This window comes from Mytilus trossulus, chromosome 14 (genome assembly GCF_036588685.1).
Source record: "Mytilus trossulus isolate FHL-02 chromosome 14, PNRI_Mtr1.1.1.hap1, whole genome shotgun sequence".
NCBI classification, from domain to species: Eukaryota; Metazoa; Mollusca; class Bivalvia; order Mytilida; family Mytilidae; genus Mytilus; species Mytilus trossulus.
Genome location: NC_086386.1, coordinates 68,709,660 through 68,728,258, shown reverse-complemented (window position 1 = coordinate 68,728,258; position 18,599 = coordinate 68,709,660). Strand labels below are relative to the sequence as shown.

At 32.3% G+C, this 18,599-nt stretch overlaps 1 protein-coding gene across 1 annotated transcript in view; it reads left to right on the top strand.

Moving 5' to 3' along the window:
- The first annotated feature begins 5,424 nt into the window (after positions 1–5,424).
- Positions 5,425–18,599, top strand: part of LOC134695700 (prestin-like) — a 36,168-nt gene continuing 22,993 nt past the window's right edge. The window contains exon 1 of the mRNA XM_063557066.1: positions 5,425–5,559. The gene's annotated coding sequence lies outside the window, so the exon portion shown is untranslated. The remainder of the gene's footprint in view (positions 5,560–18,599) is intronic.

Genomic DNA, 18,599 nt, shown 5'->3' with positions numbered 1-18,599 from the left:
TTCACATACTAGTGTACAATGCTGTTTGATAATTATGCTACTCAAATTGCAAACTTTAATATCATCAATATATTTTTCTTACAGTACCAGGAATTGCTGCGTTGAGAAGGAGAACGCACAATACATGTTTCTACATGTATATGTGAGCTGGCAGTTATATCACCCTCCCCAGTGACTCAGTCGCTGCATAGTTTTCGTATTTAACACTTTGAGACCGTTTATCAGAACTTACCAGCGTTGTCACAAAGTCTGAATGAAAACTTATTATCAGTGGCATCACATCGTGTGTTCTCAAGCTTTTGAGATGAAAATTGCAAGAAAAATCACGAGAAATAGATGTGACACAGTCGTAAAAAAATTTAAGTTATTTGACGGTTCGCTACACTAACTCGACACATTGTAAAGTTATTTGCTCGTTCTCTACGGTCACTGGAAAAAAGTTCACATAGTGGCTCGCAGCTGAATTTTATGATATCAATAGAAATCCTGATAGTCTATTCTTATTACACCTACTTTTTTCTAACACTTTTATACAGATACATGTATATACAGGACGCATTATAAATTGACTTTGTCACGTCACAGTATATTTTTTTCTAACATGTATTACCCGATAAGAAAGTCAAACAAATTTTTTTCTTTGATCTGATAAAAAAAACTATATTCCTTATTGACAAGAAGGTAATAACTCGTAAACTATATGATTTATTGATTATTGTTTGCTAAATATCGCAATTATTGTGATTTATATTCTTTATCAGGAAAATAAATAAATAAAAATTAAATCGGTTAATTCTGAAATACGGTCAACCAAATGGGACAGGGATTGAAGAGGGACGAAAAATACCAAAAGGGCAGTCAAACTCACAAATCGAAAACAAACGCCATGGCTTAAAATGAAAAAGACAAACAGACAAATAATAGTACACATGACACAACATTGAAATCTAGAGAATAAGCAACACGAACCCCACAAAAAACTTGGAGTGATCTCAGGTGCTCCGGAATGGTAAGCAGATTCCTCCTCCACATGTGGCACCCGTCGTATTGCTTATGTGATAACAAATCCGATAAATAGTTCAAATTTGGTTTGTCATATTCATGAAAGACTGTGCCTGGAAAAAAAGAATGTGTCAGATTGCAATGAGACTTGTAACTGGTCATCCAAAAACTTCTCAAAGAGTTCTTTCAAGTGTTTATAGTGTGGCACGACTCCTACACGAGGCAGCGCATTTACATCTCCATTCCAGCCGTACGTGGTTGCGTATATTATATTATACATCTTCGGATTTCAAATGATTGGCTTTGAGCGTTGCTGGAGAAGGTAAATCCAGAAAAGCGCTTCGAACGCAAGAAAGTATTTAAACGTGTTGTTTTCAATTTTTTATAAATAGAATCATATTCAAAACAGTGTGGTCCTGGCCATTGATTGACGATCTAAATTATCCCATTGACTTGGACAGATTAGATGAACGTTTGTCTGTAACGACCATTGCTCACTTCTTACTTATTATAGAATTTAAATTGTGGGGTCACCAAAGGTTCTTAACGCCTCTAATAATAAAAGAATTCGAAAAATTATTCAGGAATAACCTTTCTGTTTTGATTTATATTATTGATATAAATCAACACATTGTATTATTCCGGATTCGTTTTTCGAATTGCTTTATTTAGGTGTTGAGAACCTTTGGTGACCCCACAGATTCAGTGTCTTTAACAAGTACATAGTGGGCAGTGGTTGTTACCGACAAACGTTCACCTCATCTGTCCCAGTCAATGGGATAATTTAGGTCGTCAATCAATGGCCAGGACCACACTGTTTTGAATATGATTCTATATCCCACATCGATAAACGAAGGTCCATGCTTTTACTGTCAAAATGCAGAACATAGGGCAACAATATGTGTGTAACCTAAGACAGCTTTCTGAGGTTTTACCCTTCTGAATGTTGATTATACCAGACAATAGTCTAGCTATACATCTTTAGAAGAAAAAGAACGTAGATTTTCGTTAAATATCATTATATTAAATACGTAAATTAAATTATTTAAGGAATGTCTGTAATATTTTTTTTTCTGGCTTACTCTATGAAGAAATAAAATAAAAAATGTGGTGCAGGTATAAAGTAATCAATTCTTCGATGAAATTAAAGAAGAAGAGGGGGGAGGTAGTCACACGAAACGAACAATTTTATCTATTTTGCGAAAAGGCATTCGGCATTGCTTAACATACTATATTGTTTCAACTTGAATCGGTTTAACCTCATGACCTAACCTACACACTTTAACCTAAATCATGTTTATTTGACACAGATAACACACTATAAACACCTTGTATGTCCAAAACTTGTTTAACTTGACAATTACACATGTTTTATTGTAATGTTGATGACATTAACACCTTAAAAGTTAATACTATCTTACACAATAAACAAAATATATGATGAGAAAAGCAGACGTGAAAAATTGTCACTGTAAATCATGCCACCTTGACCCTGCGATATAAACTTAAGTTGTTTTGGCATGATTTAGAAAAAAAAAGAGGTATTTATATCTCTAAATGTGTATTTCTTATACACTGAAGGTCCAAAACCTGAAATTTGTTAGTATAACATCATTTGCACATCGTGATTAAGATTATAACACGATGTCGACTGTTGTATCCCTATTTTGACTTTTTTTACCTATTATGCCTGTTTGTTTTCTGTACAAAACATTGTCAATATAATGGAATTTTATGCGAATTTCATACAAGAGAGAGGTTTAGCTAATTATAAAACCAGGTTTAATCCCCCTTTTTCTTCATACGAAAATGCCTGCACCAAGTCAGGAATATGGCAGTTGCTATTAATTCGGTTGTTGTGTTTGAGCTTTTGATTTTGCAATTTGATAAGGGACTTTTCGTTTTGATTTTGCCATTTGATAAGGGACTTTCCATGTTGATTTTGTCATTTGATAAGGGACTTTCCATTTTGATTTTGCCATTTGATAAGGGACTTTCCATTTTGATTTTGCCATTTGATAAGGGACGTTCCGTTTGCATTTCCTCACAGTTTGGTATTGTTGCGATTTTACTTTTTTTTTAATTGCATCAGCTGTGCATTTTGACAAATAACATCCTAAACTGATTTTCGCTTCCCAAATATTTTTAAGTCCAAAGCCAAATACAAATAGTCGAGGGAAAATGCAAATTTTTTGTTTTTGTTTTAGCTAAGCATGGTGTTGTAGGAACCATCTGTACCTTATGGGGTGTTAGATTTTGCTTATTGGTGAACGTTTTGAAAGACTAATTTTAACTTTTAAACGACGAACAGCATAAACAAGGCTTTCTAAAAAAAAAATCGTATTATTTCACGAATTAATGGCCTTTATACTTTGCCACTGAACGTCCAACTAGCAAAAATCAATCCTACATTTAAACTGGATAATGATAATTAAAGTCTTGTCCCAAAAAGTTTCTGATCAGTAACTTGTATATATAAAACAATAGATGATAATGTGTTTGAGTACTCTTAAGTTTTAAGATTTGTGCATTCACAGATAACGTTCAAAACACGAAGCTGTACCAGTATGATTGCCGAAGAGACAGCACTTATTAACATACTATATAGGGAAATATCTTTTTCTATCGATCATCGCGGTGGGAAGTCGACAAGAACACATTGTTATTTTATTTAGGGGGTTCACTCTATACACGCAAATTTGTATATCATTACAAAAGAAATAGCAAAGGTCAACATAAGCCAAATACTTGTACAACTTGTTAACAATGTGGCTAACAATTTTAAAAAGCTGCAATAATAAAATTTACTAGCGACTACCCCAAAAAAATACCTGTGGATAGACCGTTGGATGTTCAGTGGCTGCTTTAATGAGGGTCGTAATAGGGGTACCTTTATGGCGAAATGACGGTAAGAATTCTAAACAAATGACGTTAACGGTGATTTTTGGTATATGACAATGAAATATGCACTTTCTTTTAGGCGATAAAAATCGACTGATTTTGAAGAATCACGTTATTGTTTTCCCCAAAAAACAACGGTTAAATTTTAACCAAGGGTTAAATTTCATAACCCTGTGTTAAATTTTAACCTTTGGTTATTTTCTGTTTTTCATCCTGTGGTTAAATTTAACCCTCTTTAATCTATGTTTAATAGCTTTAACACGTTATCGGCTGCGGCATTTTCTTTATAGGAAGTATTTGAAGTGATAAGAACCCTATTATTAATACATAATAGCTCAAGGGAAAAACTATCATGTTCATATTTTTTTAATTTTTTTTTAAACATACACACAAAATGACGTATATATATATATCACATGCACAAAAAATATAATAAAATCTGAGTAAACAATTGGATTACATGTATGTTTTATTTTAAACCTAGAGTTTTGATTGATTGTCCACATTTGCCAGGCACTCCAATATCATATTTCATTTCCATATTAAGTGCAAAAGTTTTGTATGCATGTTCTAAACGTGACGATGTTTAACAATGCATAGAAAAAGGAAAGGAATAAAAAAAACTGGATCAACCCTTTAATTTTCTTGGTTGTAGCATAAAAATGAAGTTTAAAGAATAGAATGCTTTTTTTTATATTCATTGAGTTGTAAAAGTGTTGATTTTGCGCACGTACTAAAACAATATTAAAGTGACTTCGGTCAACGCTCTTACACAACAATGACGGTATATACAAGGAAGCATTCCATTCTTTAGTATAAAATCATATTTTTGCAAATTACACAAAATTGTTTTACAAAGAGTGAACTGATTTTATTGTGTTCAATTGTCCAGTTTGTTTGTATTGCTTGACGCTTATGGCTGTAATTTTGCCAATGTATTATGTATATAATATCTAAATATATTTTTTTTTTAATTTAAAATAATGTTTACTTGTACTCATAAGCAAGCAAACATACACATGTTTTGCTTTATAAGTTAATTAAAATAAAATATTACTTTCAGAAGCAATGACACAAGTTTTATCAAACAAATGCAGTAACGCACGTAATTATTCGTAATTGAAACTCCCAATTACAGTTGCGAAAATGAGGTTTGTGTTCATCAAAAGTTTCATTATAACAACCATGATTTTATTTAATTTATACTTAACAGATGTTAATTGTTTTAATTGTTTTAATTTTTGTGTTTTTGCTTGACCCATAAAAATTACTAATTGTTATATTAGACCAAATATTTCATCATTTAAACAATTACTTAGGATACATTATCGATTCATTTATCATTATTGCCCATAAATTTCAATTACAATATTTTTTGTCCATAAATTTCAATCACAACAATTTTTGCACATAAATTTCAATAAACATGACATCGATCTAGTTAAAAACCAATCAAATGACGTATTCATATTATGTCAATTTCAACTTAGTAACAGATTTTTACCTTTTTAAATAATTATGTGGTTTTTCGATTGTTAAGTTAACTGTCTTAATGACAGGTGAATAAGAATTATTACCTGTCGGCTAACCTGATACAGGTAAAAGTTGGTACAATATCGCTGCACTTTTTCTACTGTAATTGGGAGAGTCAAAAAGGTAAGCTGCAAACAGTTCTAATTAATTTATATCTACATTGTGGTCAAACTAATGACCTCAAAACGATGACAAATTGTATGAAAATTTAAATAAAAAATAAAATAAAATGCATCGTTTTTCAAACTTCAAAAGAAGAACAAGTAGAGATCAAACCCTCATATCATTCTAAATGTTTTTTGTTCGTTTAAAACTAATAAAACTTAAAAGAAATTTGTTTTATTGCAGATTTTTAACTTTATTTTTAATTTATTTAATTTTTACAATTTTTAAAAGTAAATCACACAACTTTAATGTCCTGTTGATCCTCGTTTTTATATAAAAATTCACGAAAAATATAAAACAAATACATTCATGAAGTTATATACCGGAAAATAGAATTATTATGAATGATATGAAATTGCAATGCACATTTTATTTTGTTTTAGTAAAATGTTATATGCATGTGAACCAAGCAAATTATTAAAAAAATTATGTTTTGAAGTTTATATAAAGAACTAAAAGTGCAACCAACGCAAAATATTGTCAATTAAAATAAAATTATGTTCGAATACTTTTAAGAATTTTGAACATGCAAACGGCTTGAAGTTTGTGTCAGTTTGTCTAAAAACATCACCTTACATTTGTTCATAGGTAACAAAAGGCTAGTTTTACATGATCGAACAATTTGCGGTGGCTTAACAAAAAGTGATTTTGGGTTTAGATCAGCACTATAAATAGATACAGAGGAAATGTATCACGATCTCTATTCAAATTCAAATGACTAAGTAAGATAGTTTCCGATTTAAAATTTAAAGGGAAAGTTTGATAATCCCCCATCACGAGTTTGCGTCAATTGTCTAGTTAGGATTTTTTTTATGTATCTATTTATTTATTAAAAGCCGCAGACCTTGCAGAGGCTGCACATAATAAGCTCTGCTATCATAAACTTGGTTTAGGTTTAAAATATACCGGTTTGTACCTTATTGAAGAAATGTAAGTTAACCTTGTGACTGTTATGCATTTTCTTTATATACATTTTTATGCTATATTTTAGTCCAGAAATCCTAACTATTATACTTATACATAGGCACTGAGGTGTAATTTGTTTAATTTTCTTACTGACTAGTCTAGAAAAAAGTAAATGTTATTTTATCGTATAGAATTGTTTTTATAGATGTAGAACCTACAGTTGGCGCATACCTCAATTACCCCTCAGCGTTAGAAGTTAAAGCAATCTTTTATGTATACATATTCTTATTCTTAGAAAATTGGGATGTACTCTATGAAAATAGGAAAAATGCAAACTTTTTTGTACTTACAATTCTTATTTCAACAGAACTTACAATGGATATTTTACAAATTTTAAAGTATGCTCTGATTACTGTAAGCCAATATATTATGCAATTTTCGTCTTATTAAACTACCAGGTATATTTCGTATAATTAAAAATAAATGTTGGAAGATATTTTCGCACAGTACCCAAATCATTCTGCAATTGGTTGCCTGATTTACGCTTGCTGGCTTGTAAGTCGACAAAATAATTCTTACACAATTACCAATGCATATAAGATCATATAACAAGTATTCCAATGCTTATTCATTCAAACTCTAAGGTTACAACTTAATTTGGCAAATGTTATTGCTGTTTTAAGTAAGCTAGCTCTCTTTTGATTTGATGCTCCAAAGGAACAATTCAGTTGGTTCACCAATCCGTTCGTCTGATACCTACAATATGACCAAAAACACGTGCCGGATGCTCTTATATCGGTTTGGAAAAATATGAATTCTGTAAACTGTTTATTTTGTAACCTACATGAGCTATCAGTGTACTTGCATGATGATAAAACGCCTACGTGTTGTAATAAATCTTGTTTCATCTTTACCATTTAAGTCTTCACTGAGGTCGTTAATGTAAGGGGGAAATGTGCACCATCCTTATTTTACCTTTGAAAATTGTATACTTTACTCTCGGCTACGCCTCGATGTGTACAAACTGTCTTAAATCAATATTATTGAACCTTACACATGTTACATGTATCTCTTCACGAACTGGGTTTATACTTAATCACAGTAAATCATTGTGCAATATCCCCATGCTGCACCTCTGCACAATTAACCTGTGTTTTCTCGGCTTGATGCATTACATTACATTTTTATATAAATAGATCACAAAATAAAATGTGATTGATGCAGTTGCAAAAAAGCAGGTTTATAAATCACTATAAATGATAAGGACATACGTTTCCGTTTGTTCGTTTTTTTACCTCATGTTAACGAGATGTTAGGTTAGCAATAAACTAGCTTTAGTATATGTTTTGTGCTTTATCGACTTCTGAACAAACTAACTTTCAAGTAGTTAGCCAAATATGTAGTTTCAAATTGTTTATACTAAAGGATAATTGTAAACCCAATATCAAATCACAACAAAATTGTGGATTGTAACAAAAACTTCTGAATATCTCCTTGTTGACGTCTGTTATCTATATTTAACGCAAACCATCAATTATTCTCTTTTATGTAAACACGTAGCACGTGCACATCAATATAGAATGCAAAATACAAAACAAACAAATAGGAGAAAAAAGACCAAGAGAATACCTTTAAAAATAGTATCAAATGTTGGTGTTGTGGGCAAGTCTTGACCATGTTGACATTGCTGGAGTTAATGTTGACTGTAGGGAAAGAAAGATTTCTAACAGCTAATAAGATGACAACATCACTTTTAAGAGCTAACATCTCGTTCAAAGCGAATCGGATTAAGCATTATATATTTTTTTCTTTTCAATAAATTATTTGCAACTTAAACGCTGGTTGAGCCTTCCTACACATATGGTCATTCGTTTTCCGACAACGTATAACTATTATTAAAAACCACACATGTTACTTTCAGGAATATCTTTTATTCAAAATGGAATTAAAACGTTAGTTATAGCAACTAACAGCTTCTTGGAGCTGTCTTTTTTTCGTTACAAAGTCGTACTTTCAACTAACACCATATTTCACTACAGCGAAAATCAAATGCGGATATATAGAGGAGGAAATCTTTTTTGTTGATTTATCTTTGTATCAAATTGTTGTCTACTTTAATCATACAAGAATTAAGTTAAACATCAAAATCATTATGTTCATGTACTTTTTTCGTCAGATAATACGGTTATTTTGAAAAGATGATTAGATGTAACTAACCACGACAGACGTCATGTCATGACTTTGATCCTTTCATTGTATGCAGTCGCAGTTTGTGGTTTCTTGATTTAAACGTAGAATGTTTGTAAAAAAACGATACACATTATTGGAAACAAACCAGTAAATTACCCTATCATGCCTATGGTCAAGATACGTCTCTTGATGACGAAATACATTACGTTACCACAAGATGACTCGAAATCAGATGCAAAAAATAAATAAGAATAACTGTTGACACAGATATATGTCTCGCCTGCGAGTAATTTTGATAGGCAAATGTTGAAATTTATTGCACAGTTGTGCATTACTGAGGGTGGTACATACACATCTCCTTTGTAAATGCATTACTCAGGGTGGTACATACAAATCTCCTTTGTAAAGTTATATATAACTATTAAAACTATTGCACAACACTATCATTGACTTATTGATAAAGGGGCTTAATGTACATAATTACAAAATTTAACTATTGCTGCCGACGCTTGAAGCAATACGCATCCTTTTTCGAGACAAGACAAATAATTTTATCCTTATTGATAGGAATAAAGATTCTATATACGCATAACTGGCTGTTGAATAAGGTCACGCACCGTTTTGTGGGCTAATACATGGACAAGGATTGAAGTACTAATTTCTACTCTTTGGTCCCGAGTTATAACTAGGAATAAACGTAATATATCAGTGTTAGTTTGAATTATTTAACGTTTTCTTAAATAATTGTTCCAAAATGAAAAAAAAGGTAGGCAAAGTAGTATATACAGTGTTTATCCTGGTACCATGTCCATTCGTGACAACTCGTGTCCATTTGTCGCATCTCATATTCAAGTTTCGTCAAGCTGAGTCAACGTTTTAAATGTACATAGACAATATAGGTTTTACGGTAACCTCTCCCGCCTACGTAACTCAGGAAAGTCGTTTAACACAAAAGAATCAAAATATAAAAAGATACCAAATGGAACAAAAGATTTATGAATTGAAAAAAGCACAGACAAATTCATGCAAAAAGAAAAAGAGGAGAATAAAAGCCCGACCAAGTATAATTCATAAAACATGACACGGACAACAATATATCTAGCAACATGAACAACGCAAACAGCCAAATGATATGTTGACTATGTAGTAACAATTCCAAATTGTTTAGTTTAGTAACGCACACTTTATCCTTCTCATTTACTATTGGTTATTATGAGTATACTTGTTATAACCGTTGTACAAAGAGACAGAAGCGCAATCACTTATATACACCAGACCGAGATCGGTATCATCATTTGAGATCCCATTACCACACTTAGGCTGATGTCGAGCGACTGAATGTTTTCACCATTGACCACAACACAGCTTGCACGTGGGAGAAGAGAATCATTCGTGGAGATTATGGATAAGAAAATTAAAAACGTTGGCACAAAATTAGATCAATTGAAATGGTATGAAAAGATTTGTTCACATCGCGTAATGCTACCCCTAGCAGCTGGATGTGGTAGTTACATTTTGGATGCATACATACACAGCCTCCATCGTAAATCCTTAAAATAGACACCCTAAAATACCAACGTTCTGTTGGAGATTTTAACCGTTTTCAAATACTTTTCCATATAGATATCTTTTCATTTCTTAACTTGCCGGTAGTTTATAGGCTTCGTATATATTTTGACCTTGCAATACTCAGCTACTTTATGAAATATTTCTACAAGGTTATAACCGCAGTTCAATCAACATTGTGATTAAGGTTCCATATTCATATATCAGTAACTTTATGTCCCTTCTACAACTAATCATTTATGTTAAATGTGGACTTGTCAGCATTTATCACCATTAACTATATAATGTGGTAAACTACATCTCATTTAGAAAATAAATTCAGTACTATAATACTATAAAGTTGCTGAAGTTCTTGTTTTTCATTTGCAACAAATTAAATCGAATATTTACCACACACCTTCTTTGAACGGAGTGATTTAATTACCATATGCAGATTTATAATTTGTTGCTGATCTGCAATAAACGGCGACTCGTCATAAGGTAGCGTTTATTACAATATTGGAAGGGGGCACATAAAAAGAAAATTGATAATTATAGCAAATCATTTATTCGGTTAATTTGATGTTATATAGATATATAAATTCAATAAGTTTGCTTGCTGTGGACTGGTACTTGGCGAAATCTTATCTATGTTTTTCCATTGCATGAAAAGCATCGATTAAAACAAAAGTACAATTTTATGATGGGTCTTTTTTTTTTAAAACAGAACTCGCTGGCATTTCGACCACAACTCGAATACAGAGGTGTTTCTTTTAGAAGTGTTCAAAAAGTCTTGCGAATTAATTTACCCATATATTTAAGGGATTTTTCTCCAGAAGATACCATGACAGTCATTAAACATTAATTAAACATTTATGTACATGCTAAAATGCATCTGTTTTATTTGGAATATTTCATACAGAGAACCTGCTTTTCAGTTTCATTATTCGCTTTTCTTACATGTATGACTGCGGTTTCTTTAATCATGTTAAGGATCAACAAACCCTTAACACAATTTTGATGAGGGTTAATTAAATGTTTTAATATCGCATTTATGTGCTAGTTTCATGTTCTGCCATAATTAAAACGTCTCGGTGGACACATTTACAAATTACGAAACACTTAATGTATCGTATGTATAAACGTTTATGTGACATTTATTTATTTAGGTGTCATGCGCATTTGGATCGGTGTCAAACGTTTACCTTGTAACATACATGTCAGCATGCATATAAAATATAGCATGCAATGGAAAAGAAGAACATGTAAATGATAGAGAAAAATGCAATCTTTGTGTACCCTCTGTCCCAGCCGCTGAGAAGACACCGAGCATTTTATCTTAATTTTGTTGAGGGATTAGTTTTTTTTCGGGAAATTACCTATATTTTTTTTTATATTCAGAATGCTAGCGCTTTGATTCGTATCGTGAGAACTAGTTGCAGAAAGTGAAACGATGTTTTTCTTTCATTTTTAATTTATTATGCACTTTAATCTGAGCATTTAAATTGCTTGTTTATATTTGAAAACACGAAAACAAGAGATCAAATCAAACTCTGGAACATAACTACAGATATAAAATGTTTGATAATTGAAAAGACCAAGATTATCATCCATAAATTAAATACTGGTCTACATTCCAAACCAAATTCCGAACTGAAATAATACCCTAAGGCAGGGCAATTCAAAATATATCATGTCAGCACTTCGTGATGATTATTATCTTCCTATATTTCATCAAGAAAAATGAGGTGATTATCTCAAATAAATATGAATTGTGATGTAAACTTTGACCAACTGATATATACAAACACAGCTTTTATACATATAGTACTTATACAACAAACAACAATCTGTTGCGAGGTGCAATAAGATTAAAATTATGCATAATAATTCAAACAACTGCACAATGTACATAATTCTGCAAGAAAGAAAATGCATGTTGAATCATCATAAGTGCTGTCATAATAAATATTATGGATTATGAAAGATAGTCTTAAATTTGAAATCTTTTCAGTTCAGCAAGGACAGGGTTAAGCTGATTTGTTTAATTTTGCATATCCAATGTGTATATCGAATTTATCTTATAAATTTATGCACAATACCGAGAAATAATTCATTCTTTCATAATACAGAGCGGAATTTGTAATGTCAACGGCATACAAGAACTAACAGATTGAATACAAATTTACATCTGCATGTCTTTATCGAATCGATAGCTAATACATGTATGAATATGAGCCTCCATATGACTAATAATACAGTCAAAACTGTATCATCCCATGCATACATTAGGCCCTTAGTTTTCTCGTTTGCATTGTTTTACATTTATCATTTCGGGGTCATTAAAGCTGGAAAGCTAAATGTACTATGTGCTTTGTTCATTGTTGAAGACCGTATGGTGATCTATAGTTGTTAATTTCTGTGTTTTTTGGTCTCTTGTGAAGAGTTGTCTCATTGGCAATCACATACCACAGCCCCTTATTTATATTGCTACGTCCAAAATAAAAGTGACAAAGTGTGTTTTGAGACAGAACATTTGCGGCTATGAGTAGTGTGAATGGAGATAGATAAATACAAGGTGTAGCTGATAACAGTTTCATTAATTACATTAAAGGTGTAGTTAGGAGAATTCCAACGTATCCTTCTCTACATGTACGAGAGCAACATGCAGTCAGTTTATGTCGTAATGAGTTGGCGAAAATTCAGCTGTTTGCAAGAAATCATAGGATGTTATCTAGTCCTAACTGTGACATGTTATATTACTATTAATCGATCATATGCTTCCCCCTCCTTTTTTATGTTCATGAAAGAAGATAAAACATGATAAATTGAGTGCGTCCGAAGCGCCTTTGACTAAGCTTTTTCTTGGTTTACCTTCATGAGGAACGCTAAAACCTAAATGTTAGAAAGCCAAAGAAATTTAAATATCCAGCAATGATTATTATCAGCTTTACGACCAAAAGGGACAAAACAAGAATATCAAAATTCATTTAAGATCAACCTCCTCGAAGAATTTGTTACCGAGCCGTGATGCACAATCCGACATTACGCCAGTTGATCATCCTTCACGTGAGAAGACCAATGCAGCACGTTGGAAGAAAATGACCTGAAATGAATTAGACACATATATGTAGCAATGGAGGGATCTGAGTATGATAGACAATTGCAAATGCATGACACGAAATTGAAAGTTGCTCTAATTTTAATCAAGTTGTCTTTTAGAGTGATGATGTATTCCTTCCAAGTAAATGATGCACTCGTTTTCAACATCAAAACGAATTTAAAAAAAAAAAGTTTTAAGGTGTACCCAACATTTTCACTAAAATTAATTTGGCTCGTTTATTTTTCATAAAATTTTGACAAATTTATTACTTTGACCCTTTTACACAAATATCAAAAAATTTGAACCAACTTTATCAGAAAAAATTCACTGGTTATATAGCAGTTTGACAAACATTAATTTTGATTATTGTGAAGCTTTATATTGCCTTCACAAAGCAACGTAATTAAAACGTTTAGCTGAAATTACAGAGTTATCTCCCTGTAGTGTTAGGTACCACCTTAAAGTATTTACAAACAATTGAATTCGGTTTATCTGACTTTATACACGTAAACAAAACCGCACATATTGGTATACATATGTTTTGCTGTCAAGTTGTCGACACTGACAAAGGTGATTTGTTAAACAAGAGAAGGTTGTTTTATGCCATTTACGTAATACACAGCAAATATGAAAATTAATCAAAAAGATGCATCGCCTCATCGGCTACATATTTTATTAGTGAACTTGATACACTCTACTCGGAAAAATAAAGCATATTTGACAAAGAATCTATAGAGGAAAACAATACAAGCCAAGTATATAATGACTTTGGAAACACTAAAACAGTGGCGAACATTCATAATATCATATATTAAAGACGCACTACTGAAGACTTTATTGTTCCTCTGACCATGGCCGTTCCTCAAATATGTGTAAATATTACATATTGAGAAGCGCATGGTTTAACCCGCATTATTTACACAAAAAGCTATGATGCTATTCGCCGATTCGTTGTCCAATAATGGACACAACTATGATTACCCTACAAAGAATGCAGTGACTGTTGACATTGCTTGCAGAAACATGTAGGTTGAAATAACAAGTTAAATAAGGGATGTACAAAGCAATCGAAGTTCTCGTCCGAAATAAAATTCCTCCTTATTGAAAGATTCAAACAGTGTTTTTATTTTTGCAATATCCGAGACGGGATATATAAGTGCCATAAAAACAAAAAGTCATAATTTGTTTGCAGCTTTTCTTGAAGGAAAAAAAATCCTCAAACAACCAGAGACTTCTCAACACAAGTTGTTGTTTCGGTTCTACCAGGACTTGATAGCTTGGCAATATCAGACCTTTCCCGTAAAATCGCCGCTGACAAATTTGGACGTTATAATGACACGGAGGTTCCAACTCAACTTGGTAACGTTTACCTCAGATTGGACATTTTTTATAGCTCATTATGGTCATGAAACCCTCAAGTATTACATTATAACTATACATTCTTGCGTTACAAATGTTTGGGTTTTATCGTTCCTGATTGAAATTCATAAAGGTTCTTATGATACACCAAATTTATAAAGTTTTATTTTCATACACACACATTATTAGTTTTAATAAAACCTTCAATCAAGATGGACGTGATTGCATATTTCCATTTTTATCCTCAACTTCAAAAGAACGCCCTCAATCATGAACTGTCAAACATCATATATGCTCTTTTAGAGTTAGAGAAGCACTTTACTCATAAGCAACACGACGGGTGCCACATGTGGAGCAGGATCTGCTTACCCTTCCGGAGCACCTGAGATCACCCCTAGTTTTTGGTGGGGTTCGTGTTGTTTATTCTTTAGTTTTCGATGTTGTGTCATGTGTACAATTGTTTGTCTGTTTGTCTTTTTCATTTTTAGCCATGGCGTTGTCAGTTTGATTTAGATTTATGAGTTTGACTGTCCCTTTGGTATCTTTTGTCCCTCTTTTATTCGCTTTTGCAGTAAATATTGTGCACAATTATACAATGATGAGCTTTCAAAGAGCGCATGCGATATCTATGAATTATCAAGAAAGATATACTAGTACGTAAATTATGGCAAAAAATATGGTCATGGTCTATAAGTGCACTCAGAAACCACACAATTATCAAGAAATATAGTTAGAAAAACATAACTTTGGGATTATGAAGGAGTGGTCCCCAAAGTAAGCAACGTTTTGAGTGGGACTTGTGAAATATCCCTACAATTACCATATATATAGAATCATAAAGGGGGACGCCGCCTCTGCAAAATTACAAAACTGTAAGCTTGTCCTAACTTTTCCGGTTGTACACAAAGCTTAACACATGTAACATCAGAACATTCCCATGTTGGATGCATTTATATTATACTTCGAATAACTAAGGGAGACAAACACTTAATTTATTAATGATATAAAAACATATCACATATGTACTTTTAAGATAAACTTAGAATTATAAATGTTGTTGTTCTTTTTCAATTAAATTATCTCTTTAATCATATACAAACAAGAAATATTAGGTCATGACATTTAACAAGTGTTTACGTCCGGTGCTTTCCCATTAGCACGTCGTACGTAAAAGCAATAAAAAAAGAAGCCAACTGCGATTAATTTTTCTTTATAAACTACGGACATACAAACTTTTCAATTATGAATAAAAACAATTATCGAGTGGTAAGTATAACTTGTTATTATATATTTATCACGTCGTTTATTTTGTTATTTCTTGTGAATTTACGACTGTAATCTGTTCGGAGAAAGGTATTCCTCAGAACTATGATGTGCAACGTCCAGTGGCAAATATAAACAAACATCTTCAATCAGAGTTCCCCTTGCGGTAGAAATCACGGTTATGATGCGCATCATCTTAAATTGTCGAAAAGTAAAATTTTCTACATAAACAAATATATAGTCATATAACAGGACATTTGCCGTATATAGTAACGAGAAAAAAATTTGATCTAAATCATAAGCAAACGTTCTTTCTCAATTATGTTTTGTTACGAACCAAATGATCACATTTTTTAAAAACTGCAACCCTTCTGTTTTTTTAAACCTATATATCATGTACCTGACCACAGAAGCACAATATTTCATATTTCATTAAGATCCATTAAGTTAAGAAAAACCACGAAATTAGTAAAAAATAACATATCATTTGTATTCATAGAGCGAAATTCGCATATTCCCAAACATGTAAATTTATAGATAAAGCATTTTATCAAAAGAAATAAACCACATGTGCACTAACAGGCGTGTGTTTGTCTTTCTTATTTACATTTCATACGGAAAGCCTAGACTGGCACCATTTGTCAATGTTTATTTCATTTTATTTTTTTCGTTGAATTATGACAGTTTTTAATAATACAGTCTTTGTGAAATGATAAAGTGTAATAACTTCAGAGGCACTTTTCTCTGAAAATGCTTTACATAGCACATGTATATAACAGGTATATAGGACAAGTATCTGTGAATAATTAGCTTAAACGAGAATTATTTAAATCAAAACAACTCTATCCTGCCTTAGCAAGATGCATTTACCAGGTGCAGAGCATGGATTTGAAATCAGGAGGTGCACTCCTCAGATTAAGGAATTAGAGCACCCAATTTGACACAGAATTGACTGTTACATTATATGTATGACCTTTTTCTTATTTTTAGTGGGGACTTCGACTGGGTGCACCCAATCTGATCCGCGTCTGTTTACTGCTGTGAACATACACTTGCTCTTGATTGCTTTTTACTTTTTGTCCAGTGAAAATGGTAAATTTACATATCCGTATGGTGACCTATAGGTGTTAATTCCTGTGTCATTTTGGTTCCTGGTTTAACCTCAGTCACACTGTCACGTTTTAAGAGCTACGTTTTACTACGTTTTACTACGTTTTGAAAGCGTAGAGAAACGGGAACATACGTAACGAAGCGTATCGAAACGTAGTGATCCTTTGTTCAAAATTCAACAACAAACGTAGCGAAAATTGAAACGAAGTAGAAACCTAGTAAATACGTATCAAAGTCTGGTGGAACATTACAAAACGTGCTAACTAAATGTAGCATTTTAAAGCCGTTGTCACACTGTCACGTTTTATTCCGTTTTAAAATGGTACGTTTTAACTACGTTTTGAATAAAAATGTTGAAAGCTAGGTTTCACTATGTTTGTGCTACGTTCTTATCACGTTTTGCTACGTATAAGTACGTGCAGACTCACGTTTTCACCACGCGTTTCGATACGTAGTAATCACGTTTTGTTACGTTCCACTAGACTTTGGTACGTATTTACTAGGTTTCTACTTCGTTTCATTTTTTGCTACGTTTGTTGTTGAATTTTCAAAACCTACGAGGCAGGTCCCGTTTTGAACAATAGATCACTTACTTTCGATACGCTTCGTTACGTATATAGTTTATTGAATAATAATGCACATTTATACCCCAATTGGGTTGAAGGCATATATAAATATATCCCAGTTTCGCTACGCTTTCAAAACGTAGTAAAACATAGCTCTTGCCTGAAACGTGACAGTGTGACTGGGGCTGCTTAGCAACATCAACCAATCAACTTTATACCTAGACTAATTCAAATACTTCAGATGTTGATGTTTGTTGTTAAACAGTAGAACTTATAAGAACATACACATGACTTACGTCCGCTTAATTAAACACGAACTGCTTCTAGAACTAGTGTGAATGGATTGTTTTCATTCTTTTTTCATCTTTTATAAGAGGCGTATGTTGAATTTATCGCATGCCTGATTACATGCTATTCTTACATAAAATATAACATGTTTTTGATTACAACCGTCAAGGGTCAAGCAAGGACCAAATAAACATGTTTTTTTCTTATATAAAATCGATCCCCATAACAAGTGGATTAGTGATTTTTGTGTCGATTCAAGCGTGAAACGATTTTTTTTAGGTTTCCGCAGTAAAATATAGGAATATATTTTCATTTAACATTCTTGGAAAATATACAATTTATTTGTACCATCTTTAGAAACTGAACGAGCTTTTTTTAAGTTTCGTAGCAGTCTTTTAAGAGAAGTTAAGTTGCCTGATTTTTCAACCAGGTCAACATAATCTAAACGCGGACCGCGAAGAGGACCCCAACATGAACTGTCGCACAAAAAAGATATAAATTCACATTTTCGCTTTCTCAATATGGATTTAAAAAAATAATTTTGCTTGTTGATTTAAACATTATGAAATATAAAGTACAACGAGATAGCAACAAACAAATAGCAACAAACAAACCAATGAAAGGATAAAAATCTAAACACAAATGAAAAGCAGCTAAATCACAAATAA